Below are 15,934 nucleotides of genomic sequence, written 5' to 3' on the forward strand. Positions count from 1 at the left end.
GGGAGGGAGGGAGGGAGGGAAGGAAGGAAGGAAGGAAGGAAGGAAGGAAGGAAGGAAGGAAGGAGGGAAGGAAGGAAGGAAGGAAGGAAGGAAGGAAGGAAGGAGAGAGAGAATGGGCACACCAGGACTTCTTGCTACTGCAAAGAACTCTACTTTCTACTTTGCGCATCTGGTTTTATGTGGGTACTAAGGAACTGAACCCATGCCTGCTGGCATTGCAAGCAAGTGCTTTCAACCACTGATCCAGCATCTGTAAGTTTCTCTTTGTTCATAATTCTTACCTTAACATAAGCCACTACATCAGATCAAATATCTTAACCAGGAAATATATTTTCTTTGAAAAATTCTAGGAGCTAAAATTTTGAAAATCAAAAACTGAAAAACAAACCATCCCTAACCCTCTACCACTTTCCTGGTCCCACCCCTTTAAACTGAATGAATGAATTTAGACAAGTTACTAAGCATCTCTAAGAACTGGCTTTTAAAAGAAAAATAATAGGTAGATGTAGGGTATGTACACTTGTAATCCTACCCCTTGAGAGGCTGAAACAGGGGGACCATGAGTTCAAGGTCAGTCTGGGCTCCATACCAAATCTGAAACCAACTTGAACTACATAGCAAAATGCTATACTAAAAAAACAAAAACAACAATAGCAAAATAAATAAGAAATAAAAATGCCCAAGTATCAAGACTTGTGAGAGTAGAACAGTTAATACTCAGTGCCTAAACCAGTACTGAAGCATCCAGAAAGCATTTGTTATTTTGTGGATTGGTGGATGGATAAACAAATAAAAAAACAGTGCTAGACATTCAAAGGCAGTCATTGCACACCTGTACCCAAAATGTTCACACTCCTTGTATTTTTTTAAATTTTTTTTTGGCTATTGTTTATTTATTTATTTGAGAGCGACAGACACAGAGAGAAAGACAGAGGGAGAGAGAGAGAATGGGCGAGCCAGGGCTTCCAGCCACTGCAAACGAACTCCAGACGCGTGCACCCCCTTGTGCATCTGGCTAACGTGGGACCTGGGGAACCGAGCCTCGAACTGGGGTCCTTAGGCTTCACAGGCAAGTGCTTAACCACTAAGCCATCTCTCCAGCCCTTCTTGTATTTTTCACAGGGCATCCTGTCTGTTCCACCCTGGTCAAAGGGACACTAAACCTAGAGATACTAACAAGATACCTGTGACCCTATCTCTACCATTTTACTCATCATTTGTGTATGGCTTGTCTTGCCAACCAGATTATGAATGCACTGAGGCCAAGGCTTGATACTCGGTTTCTTTGTAGAGCTAACACATTCATGTATTCACCTCTAAGTGTTAATAAAGTACTTCCCAATATTGCTTTATATAAAAGCAGATGTTCTATAAATGAGCGGACTGAACACAGAATATTCATGGTACATATGAGAAAGGACAATTCAGAAGGCATTTTACTGTATTTGCACACACAATTGTTATGATTACCAACCAAGTCTCTAATTCCAAACCCACTTCTGATGAACAAACTTGACTCATCAGAAAAAGTTCTCTGACCCAAATCCATCCAACTTCCCTAAAGTTCTTCTCAAATTACCTTGTTCTTTCCTACAAACTTCTTCCACTTGCTTCATAGGGATTTCTAAGATCTCATCGATCAAATTCAGTTCTATGTCAAAGGCACCACTTCTATAACTTCCCTTTACCACCTGCTGTCTAATAGCCACAACCAACACACTAGCTCGTCATCAACTCCTGCTATGGATTCACATCCACATACATCAATGGACAATTTCACACAATAAAGAGAATCTTGAAGAACAGTCCCATTGGATAACAAAGTCTTTATTCCATATGTTTTGCAGATCCTTGAACTTCAAGATATTATATATAAATATGCATACATGTGAACCTGTAAGAAGTTCTTTATAAATGCAGTATCATCACCTATATCATAAACATCCCAACTCCTTATAAGGCACGAGTTCCTTAAGATTAGCAAGCAAGAGCATGGCAGAACTGATTCTCACCAGAAAATCTCCTTGTGAGCACACTAGTCACACAGAAAGCCCAAAGTCATCACCCTTGCACAACTCAACTCAGGCGTTCCTTGACAGGGGCTGGCAAGCTGCCCACTCATTTCTGGAGGCTTAGCATTAAAACAGAATGTGCTGTACTGTACCCTCGGTATAACATTATTCACCATCATTTAGCCCCAAGTCCATGATTCCTAGCTCACTGGATTCCACAACTGCTAGAGCATTTATTCTTTAGTAAGGTACAATGTGCAATTGTTACAGTGTCATTAGCAGAACTCAGAGCTGTGTCTCCTACTCAGTGAAGGATCTAGGCAACTTCATAAGGGCAAAGATGTAGGGTTTTAGAACCATAAAAACTTGTTAAGAAACTCTATTGCTAGAGGGATCATTCAGTGACCCATCCTTGGGCCCTTGGGAGGTCCCTTGACATATGCCACGTAATATAACTTCTCTTCTAAGTTCCCCATCCTATCATCTACTACAGTGTTAGCTGAAATAGCACATGGTTCTGAAAAATAAGTCAGTTACTCAAGGACTTATTAAAATGAACATACATGGATTCTTTCCTTCACGAGTGAGGTTCCGGATTCTTGGGGCATTGATTAGATAATCTATAAAAGATATGAAATAAACTAGAATATGTCAGGCTGCTCTTTGTTTTGTTTTGGTTTGATTTGGCTTGTTTTTTGGTGAGATTCATTACATCAACTTGAAAATAGTGGCTGATAGTAATTGTGGTTATTTTGTCCATGAACATTTTAGGGAGTTGTCTATAATTAGAATATAACAACCAGTCTAAAAAAAAAAAAAAAAAAAAAAAACAGTGGAAAAAGCGCTTTGTGGATCCCTCCTTAAATCTAGTCATTCACAGGAACCAAGGTCTGTCTTCCCCAGTGACTTGAAATCACCACTAGCCCAGTTACCTATTTTCTCACCCTCTTCTCCCAGTAGACTTGATCTACCAAGATGTTAATTACAGTACACGAATTCCCCTCACACCAACTCCTATTTCCCTCACCCGACCATTTCCACAATTAGGCATCTCTTTCCTCTACTTCTACATATGAAATGATTAATATGGCATGAATTTATATTTGGCACCAGGTTACTTTTTTTCTTAACAAAAGAAAGACTACTGGAAAAGTGTTGGGCAAATGTATATAATACACATACCTGAAAGCAATGTAAAACTTTTAGGCAAGATTTAAGTCACCATGTTCTGTCCTGTACAACCCAACTCCTGCCCCTCCTAAGGCTGGCTAAGGTAGGATGACAACATGACCACCACACATTTTAATCATTCTTTACGAATTGTTGTCCCTATTTTCCAGATGTAGAAACCAAGGCTGAAGAAGGTTCAGTAACCTAAACACTCTGACAGAGTAAGTGACTAAATTACGTCTTCCAAATCCCATTCTAGCAAGCTACTCACAACACAGTGACTCTTCAAATGAAAAAGATACACATCAAAATTCTAAACTCGCCATCCCAGAAAATACCTACTACTTCTGGAGCCCTGCTTCTGGCTATGTAGCCGTTGGAGTTGTTCCTGCCCACTGTCTCTGACATCCCCACATCTGTACAGGTCCATGTACTAAGTCTACTAATCACACTACTTAAGATAAACCACAACCCGAAAATGGCGGTAAGTGGCTGTTAAGAATCACTTTGATACTGGTCATTATTCATTGTGACTTCTACACCACACCTGACCCCGGCAGGATTAGCAGTTCTACTCATAAAAGGAAGGCTACTTTTCATTTCTTTTTGCTTTTGTCTAAGAAGAATTAGCAAACCCTTTAATACTCAAGACAGAGAAAGCAAAAAAGTAAGCACAAAAGGAAAAACAACTACTGAAGGGGGACACACAGCTAGGCGAAAGCACGAGGTAGCACAAAGCTACTTAGATGTTGTAGCCAGGCTGGGAACTGCCCCTCTCAACTGACAATGGACTCTATGAAGTCAGTGTTCTCTAAAATGTCCAAAAAGATCTGACCAGACAACAGTTAACTCCACTATACACCTACAGCATGGTATCATGCACCAGTCAGCCTTTCTTAGATTTAAGCCATTAAGAGACACTTAAATTAAGTTAAATACCCCACCCCCCACCCCCGCCAGCATTAATTTGAGCTACAGCTTTATCCCAGGCTCCAATCACAATTAAAGTACCTGGCTCCTCCCTGACATTATGGATCTATACAACTTGGACTAATTCACAATTGTGCTATTGCAGTTTCCTCACTTTTTCAATCCTCAATAATAAAATAAGGGCCAGGTGTGGTGGGGCACGCCTTTAATCCCAGCACTTGGGAGGCAGAGGTAGGAGGACCACCATGGAGTTTCAGGGCACCCTGAGACTACATAGTGAATTCCAGGTCAGCCTGACTAGAGCAAGACCCTACTGCAAAAACAAACAAACAAACAAAATAAATAGACAAAAAATTATTTGAGTAGAAAACAGCTGTTGGAATGCTATCAAGAAATCTAGTGAGTAGGACATTTTCAAGATTACCCAGGACAAGCTCATTTTTAGTAATGTTTCATTCACTCCTCAATGATCATGCTTCGCTTAGTGTCGATATGTTCATACATTCAAAGCAGCCACCCCAACCTTTTCAAAGTCTCCATCCAGATATCCAAATGCAGCTTTCAGCACTTAAAGTGTATCAAGACACTCCTATGAACAAGCACATCTTACCTTGTGGTGATGATGAAAGACAGCTGTCTGGTGGCCTTCACAACTGTTGTGTAATCCCACGACTTTTCTTAAGGATCTAATATTGATTTTAAAAGAAAGGGGGGGGGAGGGATCAAAGCACTTCATAAAGCCTTCAAACCCATAGTCTGCAATTAAATGTACATTTCCAAACACTGACACACATAACTCCACACATCACTCATTATATTAAAATAAAATAAACTAGTTCCAGATGAGGTGAAATTTATTTCAATCATTCATGTCATTCCCAATACTAAATTCACCCAATAAAATTCCTCATTGTAGTCCAGCACTACTACCAGCAGTACTAGGGAGACTGCAGATAGGAGATGTGAGTTCAAGACCACGCTGGGCACACAGGGAGGCAACCTCAAAAAATATCTATATTTCTGCCAGGTGTGGTGGCATACACCTTTAATCCCAGCACTTGGGAGGCCAAGGTAGGGGGATCGCTGAGTTCAAGGCCAGCCTGAGACAACATAGTGAATTCCAGATCAGCCTGGGCTACAGCGAGACCCTACCTAAAAAAAAAAAAAAAAATTATATATATATATATATATATATATATATATATATATATATATATATACACATACATATACACACACACACACATATACACATATACTAATACGACAGGCAGGTGGAAGCTACAAGGAACATTTGACATAACCTAAATCTCCATGGGCTTTTAATCTTTAAAAGTAAAGATATATACTGGCAAAAGAATAGATATTATATCTTCGCCTATGTACTAAAGATTTCTAAAAGCCAGACGTGGGGATGCACGCCTTTAATCCCAGCACTCGGAAGGTAGAGATAGGAGGATCGCCAAGAGTTCGAGGCCACCCTGAGATCCGGTAGTGAATTCCAGGTCAGCCTGGGCTAGAGTGAAACCCTACCTTGAAAAACTAAAAAAAAAAAAAAAAAAAGATTCCGATTCACAGATTATACAAAGGATCAGTTTTGTTTTGTTTTTTTTTGTAGGGTCTCAGGGTGGCCTCGAACTCAGGGTGATCCTACCTCAGCCTCCCAAGTGCTGGGATTACATTATTTTTGTGCCTCAAAATTATGCTCTTACAACCAGAAGGTACTAGTTATTTTTCGAATACTATATGCAGCCAAAAAGGGTCCTATGAGCATGAAGTTATACTTATCAGAAAATAAAATGACCAGCAAAGGAAAATCTCACTTTTTTTCATCTTTGTTCAAGTTTTATACATATATTTCACTTTATATTTTTACTAACACTCAAAATTAAACTATCTATTATGACTCTTGATTTTAAGAACTGGTAAAAAAAAATACACACAACGATAAATACAATTGTTTCTTGTGCAGGGGTGCCAATCTCAAATCTCAGAATCAAAGTCTTTTTATTTTATTTTTATAGAAGCACAGGGGCATGGAAATCACAGGGCCTGCTAGCCCAGAATCCACTGCTCTCCGGTTTACCAAACTCTTATTTCTGAGCAGCATCCTCGCACACATCTGGCTGCTCGCTCAGGTCCTCTAATGACTTCCACGTCTAAAGGGACTACGTAGCTACAAGTAAAGGCCAAACTTTGCTCTCGGCCTGGCGAACTTAGGATGCGTTTAGCCACTAGAGGTCCCCCCTTGGCCAGTTTTGCACGGTCGCTATTCTGCTGCACTTGAAACTTTCCGGAGAAATGCTCTACTCGAGTCAGTGTTTTTCTAAAAACTTGCGCAAAAATCCACGAGTACCGAGCCTCTCGGCCTCCCTAACAGCAATAAAGACATCACACACGACGGTCTAGGGAATTCCACGCACTCGCCAAGGACGAAGCCCTCCTGCCCACAGTCCCGGACCACCAGCACCCCCGGCCCAAATTCTTATTTCTCATCTCAGTTTCCCTTAACTTAGAACACTTTTTTTTAATCTTTTTTTTCGTCTCTGGCCACTTTGGGTGATCTCGAATGCATGTTCCTGGCTGTGGCCCGAGGTGGCAAAGGAGCGAGCCAAGGGATGCGGGAGGGGGAGGGGCCGTGCTCAAGGCGCCCGAGGAAGTTGCATAAGGAAAGAGACTCCCGTTTTTTATTCTGCTTTTTTTTTCGGGTCCCCCACAAAAAAAAAAAAAAAGAAAGAGAAAAAAACGGCGGGGAGGAGGAAGAGGAGGAAAAGGAAGCGGGGTGGTGGCGGCGGCGGACTGAGAAGGGAAATGGAAGCGACATTTACCTTCGCGTCTCCGTGGAAGGGTGGGGCGAGAACCCCGATCCCCGCGACCCGAGAGTGCGGCTCGGCCGTCCCTCCTCCCACCCACGCCACCCCAGCTCTCCCTGCGCGCACACCGAACCACAGACAGACAGACAGACACCCCCAGCCGTGCGCCCCGCCGGGCAACTTTCTCTCACGGTGGCTCGGATCCGAACGCCGGCTGGGGGATGGGGTGGGGAGAGGGAGGTGTTCAAATCCGAGCGCCCCTCCTTAATTTGTTTATTTATTTATTTGTTTTTCTTTCAAGGTAATTAAAGTTTCCCCCCCTCCCCCGTCCGGAGCAGCGGGCTCCCCCCCCCCCCCACCCCCGCCTCCCGGGCTTCTCAAGTTTGCCTCTCACGGCGGCTCTCCCGCTCGGGGCGCGCGGCGGATGCCCGGGCGGCTGCGCTTCCCGATCCCCCCCACCCCCGTCGGCCTCGGCGTCCCCCGCCCCGCCGCCGCGGCGCGAGGACGGCCCGCCCGGGCCCAGGACGCGGCGGGTGCCCCCCTCGCACACCCACCCCCGGGCCGGCCTCCCCGCGAGCCGGCGGGCGTAAACAAGTTGCAGGAACGGAGGCCCGCGCCTCCCCCTCCGCGGCCGCCGCTGCCGCCGCCGCCCGGCACACGCCCGCGCCCGCACCCGGCGGCGGCGCTGAGCGGCGGCAGGGCGCGGGGCGAGCGGGCGCGACGGCACGGCTCCCCGGGCCCCGGCCCCCGCGGCGCCTCCTCCGCGCCGGTGGACGGCCGCCCCGGGCCCGCGCCGCCACGGCCCCCCGGAGGCACTTTCCTGCCTCGGGCAGAAATAAACCAGAGGGTTTATTTTTGTGCAACTTTCCCAAAATGGCGGAAATTGGAGCCGATCTATAGGAAATTCTCCCACACTCGGCGGCGGCGGCGGGCAAGCACACGCAAACTCTCGGCCGCCCGGCCAGCCCCCCGCCGCGGGTCCGCGCGAGGGTGCGTGCGGGCGGGCGGGTGCGGGCGGGCGGACGCGTGTGCGCGGTGCGAGCCGCCCGGGGAGGCCTCCGCGCACACTCGCACACTCCGCACACACTCACGGCTCGCGCCGCGCCGCGCCGCGCCGGGGAGACGCGCCTCGCGCACATTCAACCAGTCCATTCTCCGCAGCCAGCCCGAGCGGGCGGAAAGTGGCCCGGCCTCTTTTCCCACTGCCTCGGTCTCCCGTACTTGGACTTCTCGCGCCCGCCCGCCCGCTCGCTCGCTCCTCTCCGGTGCGCGCCCGGCACAAAGGCCACACGGGCGGAGGAGCGGGGAGGGGGGGGGCCGCAGGGGCGGCGCGCGGGGCTCGCGTCTCCCGCCGCACCGAGCCGCGGCCCCGATCGACCCCCTCCCGGGGGTGGGGGGGATCCCCCTCCAAGCCGGCGCCCGCTCCCCGCCCCCACCCCCCACTCCTGCCTGCCTGCCAGCCTCGGCGGCCGGCCGCGCTCCGCCGCCCTGGGGCTGCGGCTCTCGCGGAGCCCACCCCGGACACGCAGCCCGGCGCCTCCGCCGCCGCGCTCCCCCCACCCCACCAGCAGCGGCGGCAGCAGCACCCCGCGCCCGGTGTCATGAAAGCGACCCAAGTGACAAGCTCGGGGGGCGCGGGGAGGGGGCCCACACGCATCCCGCCGCCTGCGCGCCGGCCGGAGCCCGTCGCGGCCGCCTCGCCCGGCTCCCTTCCGCACGGCCCCCCACACCCTTCCCCGTGTGCGCGCAAAGGAAAAAAAATACAAGTCTCTCCTCCCCCCATTTTTTCCTTTCTCTTTTCTCTCTCTTTTGTTCCTCTTTCACACTCGCACTCACTACTTCGGAGTGAGATGCCCAGAGACTCCCCCCACCACCACCTCCAGCCCTTGCCGAGTCACTTGCCCACTTTTTTCCCCCAGGATTAAGTTTTCTCCTCTTTCCCAGAGGCGCAGAGAAGTGGGGGAGAATCCCCTTCTCTCCTTCCCCTCCCCTGATCTGTTTCACAAGACGAGGGTGCGCTTCCTTTCCCCCTCCAGGTCTCGGAACTTTCATCCTCAACCCAGAAAAAATTAAAACGAACGGCTCTAGCACGGGTAAACCTTCAGATTAATTACAGATTAGATCCGATCGACCGCTTCTTACCCCCAAATTCTCCCTCTCTCTTTTTTTTTTCTCCGTCTCACGAGTAGTCCTGACAAATGGTCCAGGGCTGCGGGCGCAGTGCGCATGTGCGCGTAGAGTCAGGGCTGGGGAGAGGGGAAACTGCGCTGGTGCCGGTGCCGCCGCCGCCGCCGCCGCGGCCGGGAGCCTCGCGCTGCCGTGGCTGTCCCTGCCGCTGCGCCCTCGCCGCTGGGAAGCGGCGGCACCGCGCCTCGGCCCCGGCGCCCGCCCGCCAGCCCGCCAGCCCGCGGGGTTTCAGGTGCATCTCTTTGCCGGCCCCGTCGCCGGTTCAAGAACGGCCTGAGCAAATGGGCCACACTGCTCAGGTTCTGGATTTCTTTGTCTGTTTCTTTCTTTCTTTCTTTCTTTCTTTCTTTTTTTTTCCACTTTACTTTTTTTCCGAAGGCCATTCTCCCAGCAGCGAATCCACCATGTGCTGTGAGATGTATGCATACATTCAGCCATTTGAGAGTGGGCCCTAGGTTCGCACCAGTGCAAACCACACGCCTGGGTACATGCCTCAGGTCACGAAAAAATAAGAAATAAAGTTTGAAGCTTTTTTGTAATGGAGTCTCATCTCTCTATTCTGGCATATATAAAGTATGCACCCAAAACTTGCGCTTCCTTCCTCCACCTAAATTCGGGCTTGTATGGAAGGTGTCATGGGTTAGGTAGGCCTCTGTTAGGGAGGACACCTCACCTTGGAAATCCTGGTTAAAGTACCTTGGCAGTAAGAGGGCTAGCTGCTTAATGTGCTTAGTCAAGATGGCTGAGCAGTCCTAAAAAGCAAAGCCTGCTTTTGTCGGCATGTCCAGACAGTGTGGTGGTGTGCATCAACATCTTCCTGCTTTTGGGCAGCTCACCCACCGACCATTCCCCTTTCCTACGAGGTTCGAGAGCAGACAAAATAATTCAAATTAATGAAAGTAGTGATAAACATTGTGATACCAATAGGAGAGTTTGCAGTGTGAGGGGGCCGAAGAAAAGTTAGCATGTGTGATTTCAGGGATGGTGAAGCCAGTCTTACTCATCACAGGGGTATGTGAAAGCCCTACCCCCCAGAGTAGGCTATTTGTTTTATGTATAATAAGGGTAAAGAAGGACTTTTGTTGCAACTGTTGCCTAAGGCCTAGAATTTAAATATAAACAGAAAATCTGAATTGAAACTCCTTGTCGATGGGCGTGGTGGCTCTCCATGTGTGGTGGTACACCACACCTTTAATCCCAGCACTCCGGAGGCTGAGTTAGGAGGATTGCCTTGGGTTGGAGGCCAGCCTGGGACTACAGAGTGAATTTCAGGTCAGGCTGGGCTAGCATGAGACCCTATCTAGAAAAAAAAAAAAAAATCCTCCCAAAATGTAATATTATTCTTGATTGAATTTACATTTTTTTAACTAAGGAATGTTTCATGAACGAGTTTCAGAAAAAAAGTTCATCGTAAACTCCTTAGGATCAAGAAATTATCCTAGAGAAAGCAGGCCACTGTCTGTTTCTATTGGATGAATGAAGCTGTTCAAAGCAAAAATGAGGCCTATGTCTTCACATGTACTTAGAAACACGGGTACCTGTCCCTACAGAGCTGACATGAACCTTAAAAAGATATTTTGGACACGCCTTTAATCCCAGCACTCAGGAGGCTGAGGCAGGAGGATCACAGTGAATTCAAGGCCAGCCCCAGCTGCAGAGTGAGTTCAACATCAGCCTGACCTAGAGTGAGACCCTACCTCAAAATACACACAGTGTGTGTGTGTGTGTGTGTGTGTGTGTGTGTGTGTGTGTGTTATATTAAGAAGCCACTAGCTGAGTAGTGAGAAGTGGAGATGGCCTGGTTAGTGAGAGAAGCTGCCTCAAACAGCTTCAAGAAGGAACAAGAAGTTCTTTTCTTCTAAATTCTTGAATAATAATAAGAAGTTCAGCTTCTGTACTTTTCTTCTAAGCTCTTGAATAATAAGCAGTGAAATGGTGAAAGGCAGATCATGGAAGAAGAATGGAAGACTGACCATGTGTTCTGTATGAACCTAACACCTTGCCCCAAAAGAAACCAAAATTATGGGCTGGAGAGATGGTTCAGTGGTTAATGCACTTGCCTGCAAAGCCTAAGGACCCAAATTTGATACCCCAGTACCCTTGTAAAACCAGATGCACACTGTGGCTTATGGGTCTGGAGTTTGTTTGCAGTGGCTAGAGGCCCTGGTGTGTTCATTCTCTATCTGTGCTCCCTCTCTCATTATATATATGCCCAAATTAATTTTAGATTCCTCTTTCTAACAAAGTCAGTCTACCTTAGAATCATGCCCTTAATTTAGGGCTAATATTTCTCTTTCTATTGTATGTGTGTTTTCAGAGACAATAGTCCTTTTCTGTTTTGTTTATGCTTTTACTATTTGAGACAGGGTCTTATATTAGAGCTCAGGCTGGCTTCCAAATCATAACAATTATCCTGCCTCAACTTCCCAAACACTGCCGGGATTACAGATTTGTGCACCATGTTCAGCTGTTCATCTCTGCAAGGTGCCTGGGATAAAGAGATGGTCAAAAGTAGAGGCCTTGTCTATAAGCAATATATCCCAGTGGGAGACAGTGTAGTACCTACTCATTATATGCCACTATGGGGGTACCATGATGCATATATGGTGTAGTAACTATTAGGGTAGTAAGTACAACTGAGGAGCATCTGTGGGAATAAGGAAAGATTTTCCAGAAACAGTGACTACTAAATTGATTCTTGAAGGATATGCATCCAGAATGTGATTGGGAAGGTTCACCAATCACAGCATACCTCATAAGTATTCCAAGCCTGCCTGGAATACTTACTGATGGAGGTTCATTAACAGGCCTAAGAATGGCTTGAGGTTCACTATCATAAAGTCATTGTCTCTCTCCTCCAAAGGTCATCGTCAAACCTTTATTTTGGTTGTTTCCAAGAGAATAGAGGAGTTGTTTTTTGTTTTGTTGTTGTTCTGAGGAAGCTCTCATGTGTCCAGGCTGGGCTCCAACTTGCTGTGAAGCCAAAGGGGACCTTGACTTTCTAATCTTCTGACCTTCACCTTCTGAATGCTGGGTTCACATGTGTGCACCATGCCTGGTTTATGAAGGGCTAGTTCAAACCCATGGCTTCATGCAAACTAGGTAAACACTCTACCAACCAAAGAACATACCCAGTCCCTAATAGTAGACATCTTAAAGGTAAGAATAATGGCTTTGAAGGTTGTTATCAAATTTTTTTTCCAAGAATACTTAGGTGCACTGGGCATAGTGGCACATGCCTTTAATCCCAGCACTCAGGGGGCTGAGGTAGGAGGATGGTTGTGAGTTTGAGGCCAGTCTGAAACTAATTCCAGGTCAGCCTTGGCTAGAGTAAGATTATACCTTGAAAAAAAATAAAATAAAATAAAATAAAAACTTAAAAAAAAAAAAAAGAACAAGAAGAATCCTTGGGTGCCACCATCTGGAATATGCCATTAGCATGCAGAGCCAGGCATGGAGGCACATGCTTTAATCTCAGAACTGGAGAGGCAGAGATAGGAGGATCACTGTGAGTTCAAGGCCAGCCTGGGAATAGAATGAATTCCAGGTCAGCCTGGGCTACAGTGAGACAGACCCTACCTCAAAACAACAATAATAACAAAGAATCTAGGGCTGGGGAGATGGCTCAGCAGTTAAGGCATTTGCTTGCAAAGCTTAGTGACCTGGGTTTCATTGTTAAACTCCCACATAAAGCCTGCTACACAAAGTGGCATACACATCTGGAGTTCTTATGCAGTGGCTGGAGGTTCTGGCGTGCCCATTCTCTTTCTGTCTCTCTCTTCTGTGCAAGTAAATAAATAAAATATAAAAAAAAAAAAAAAACTAAACTAGGCCGGGCATGGTGGTGGACACCTTTAATCCCAGCATTCAGGAAGCAGAGGTAGATCGCCATGAGTTTGAGGCCACCCTGAGACTACCTACTGAATTCCAGGTCAGCCTGGGCTAGAGTAAGACCCTACCTCAAAAAAAAAAAAAAAAAAATCTAGATAATAGTTCTATTCTTCATAGAGATGGATAGTGTTTACTACACCATTGGACATCTGTTCCCATAAAGGTAATATACCAGTAGAAACTTCTTTGTCATTCTTCAACCTTCTGCCATTCGTTCTCTGGCTAGTAATTCATGATGAATATGCCTTCTTTCAAGCATCACTTAATCTCATCATTCTCTGCCCTTCCCCTTTCCCATCCTACCACAAGTACATACCAAACCCATCCTTCAGCCCAAGGTCAACAATTGTCCTGACATCCAAAACTAAAGGATTAGCTCACTTTTTTTTTTTTTTTTTTTGATTTTTCAAGTTTTTCAAGGTAGGGTCTCCTGAGTGCTGGGATTAAAGGCGTGCGCTGCCATGCCCGGCTTTAGCTCACTTCTTTATGTCTCTGTGTATTTACACCAAACTCTCAACCTCCCCCCTACCCCCATGAGGTCAGTTTGCCTCATTGCTATATATGCTGTAGCCCAAGTCATTTTGCATGAAAATCTTTTAAACCACTTTCTGCACTCACTCTTCGAAGAAATTTGGAGGCTCCCAAATAAAGGTCATTGGAAACCTCTGAGTGTACATTCTGTAACTGCCACTGTACATGAACCTCAAGCTCTAGCTTGAGCTCCCTGTTCCTATTGGCAGTCCACACTCCTGTGCTGCAGGAATTCAGAGATGCTGCCCTCCACGAACGTGAAAGTACCCAGGAGTGAAGCCCGGGAGGTATGTGTTTTGATCTACTTCTCTCACCACCAAGGGCCCCTGAACAAGTCACCTCACATTTCATTTCAGGGCTTCCGTTATGTCCCTCATTTGACAAGGAACACGGATGAATTGATTTGTGAGCGTCTGTGAAAGCCATGTGCCTCCTTGCCCCTCCCTATGGAACACGGACATGTCACATTTTTAGTACAAGTAATATAGAAGCCAGAAAGGAATGTTAAGTAAGAACGAAGGCTCATCCACTCTCAGGTATCAGGACGTTATCAATGGAGAGTTCATTCACTGGGCTTAAGCCTGTGCTAATGAGATAAAGGTCATGAATTCCATTCCCCAATGGCTAGTTAGATTTGATCTGTTTCATAGCCACAAACTGCTTTCCTAACCCAGGACCTCATGTTGCAATATGTGCTATTGGCCACAAGTCTTAAGATAAAATTGAATCTTTCTAGAAAAAAATATCTAAATGAACACTACTTAAAATCATTCTTTTAAATGTATTATCTTGCTTTTATTGATAGTATTGATTTTTCTAACTTACATAATTGTATATCCCATGTTTTTCCAAGTATAAAAATGATGTTAACATTGATTTCACCAAGATTCTTACTATTGATATTTATAAGAGCTGAGCTTGATCTTCCTGGTAGTGTTCTATATTCAGACTTAAACTTTTTCCAGTCCTAGCCAAAGGGGGCTCCTTTTGGGCTTAACGTCATTTACAAGAACTGGGAAATAGGCATATAAAATAGGTATGCAAATTAAACATTTACTGATAATAGAAATTTATTTTTTGATTATTTTATTTTCTTATTTATATGAGAAAGAAAGAGACAGATAGAGAAGGAGCATACCAGGGCCTCTAGCTGCTGCAAATGAGCCCCAGACATATGCACAACCTTGTGCATCTGGCTTTACGTGGGTACTGAGGAACTGAACCAGGGTCCTTAGGCTTTGTAGGCAAGTACCTTAAACATTAAGCAAACTCTCCAGCCCCAAGAAATTTATTTAAAACAAGTCTTTGGCATATAATTCAATTAGTATATAATTGTGCTATATATTGAAGATAAAAGCAAATTTGGCCTGGCATGGTGACACACACCTTTAATCCCAGCACTCAGGAGGCCTGGGTAGGAGACACAACATGAGTTTAAGGCCTTGCTGAGACAACATAGTGAATTCTAGGTCAGCATAGGCTGGAAGAAGACCCTACATTGAAAAACTAAAAAAAACCCCAAACTCCCAGAAACAAGTTTGCATATTAATGAGATGGACATGCTTATTAATTTTTACATAAATAATTAAATCTTTTTTTTTTTTTTTTGGTTTTTCAAGGTAGGGTCTCACTCTGGCCCAGGCGGACCTGGAACTCACTATGCAGTCTCAGGGTGGCCTCGAACTCATGGCAATCCTCCTACCTCTGCCTCCCGAGTGCTGAGATTAAAGGTGTGTGCCACCACACCCAGATAAGGGATAAGATTTAATTCTTGCCATGCATGGTGAAGCATGCCTTTAATCCCAGCACTCGGGAGGCAGAGATAGGAGGATCGCCATGAGTTCGAGGCCACCCTGAGATTACATAGTGAGTTCCAGGTCAGCCTGGGCCAGAGTGAGACCCCACCTCAGGAAAAAAAAATTAAATCTTGTATGAACATTTGCTACTGTAGGATATAGAGCATTGTCAACCCTTTCCAGAGTTGATCAGTATTTTGATTTTACAATTGTCAATGCTGAGGATTCTGCACATCAACATGTAGTACAAAATGGTAGACCTGGGTTTGAGGCCATTGTAGAAATTGTTGGGTATTATATCCTAATCCCAATTTAAAATTCACTGGACAATGTTCTTAATGACACTCAAGTCAGCAATTTTGAAAATCAGACATTCCCAGCTATATCCTAACTTGATACTTTCATGATGAGAAACGATGAAAGGAAAGTAGTAAAAGTCTTTGTTTCTTGTAACTGAAGCACTAGTTTTGTGCAATGGAAACACCATGCACCGTGCTCTCCAATGTGAGCTGAGGCCGTACGGGCAGCGCCGCTGGGGATGTGTCATGTGTGACGTGTGTGGCAAGCCCCACGCACAGAGGGCGCATGCTGTGTGCTCAGAAGC

General features: G+C 46.0%; 1 protein-coding gene across 5 annotated transcripts in view; it reads right to left on the bottom strand.

Annotated features, from left to right (window-relative positions):
* L3mbtl3 (L3MBTL histone methyl-lysine binding protein 3) overlaps positions 1-9,134 on the bottom strand; it is a 112,989-nt gene extending 103,855 nt beyond the window's left edge. For 2 of the 5 annotated variants that reach the window (XM_045159124.1, XM_045159120.1), the window contains exons 1-2: positions 9,068-9,132; positions 4,723-4,798 (exon numbers count right to left, since the gene is read on the bottom strand). The gene's annotated coding sequence lies outside the window, so the exon portion shown is untranslated. Of the gene's footprint in view, positions 1-4,722; positions 4,799-6,940; positions 6,993-8,146; positions 8,166-9,067 lie in introns of those variants that run through there. The other 3 variants (XM_045159123.1, XM_045159121.1, XM_004651214.2) reach the window with 3 other exon arrangements.
* Between the last annotated feature and the right edge of the window lie 6,800 nt (positions 9,135-15,934).

The sequence above is a fragment of the Jaculus jaculus genome, chromosome 9, assembly GCF_020740685.1.
Source record: "Jaculus jaculus isolate mJacJac1 chromosome 9, mJacJac1.mat.Y.cur, whole genome shotgun sequence".
NCBI lineage: Eukaryota > Metazoa > Chordata > Mammalia > Rodentia > Dipodidae > Jaculus > Jaculus jaculus.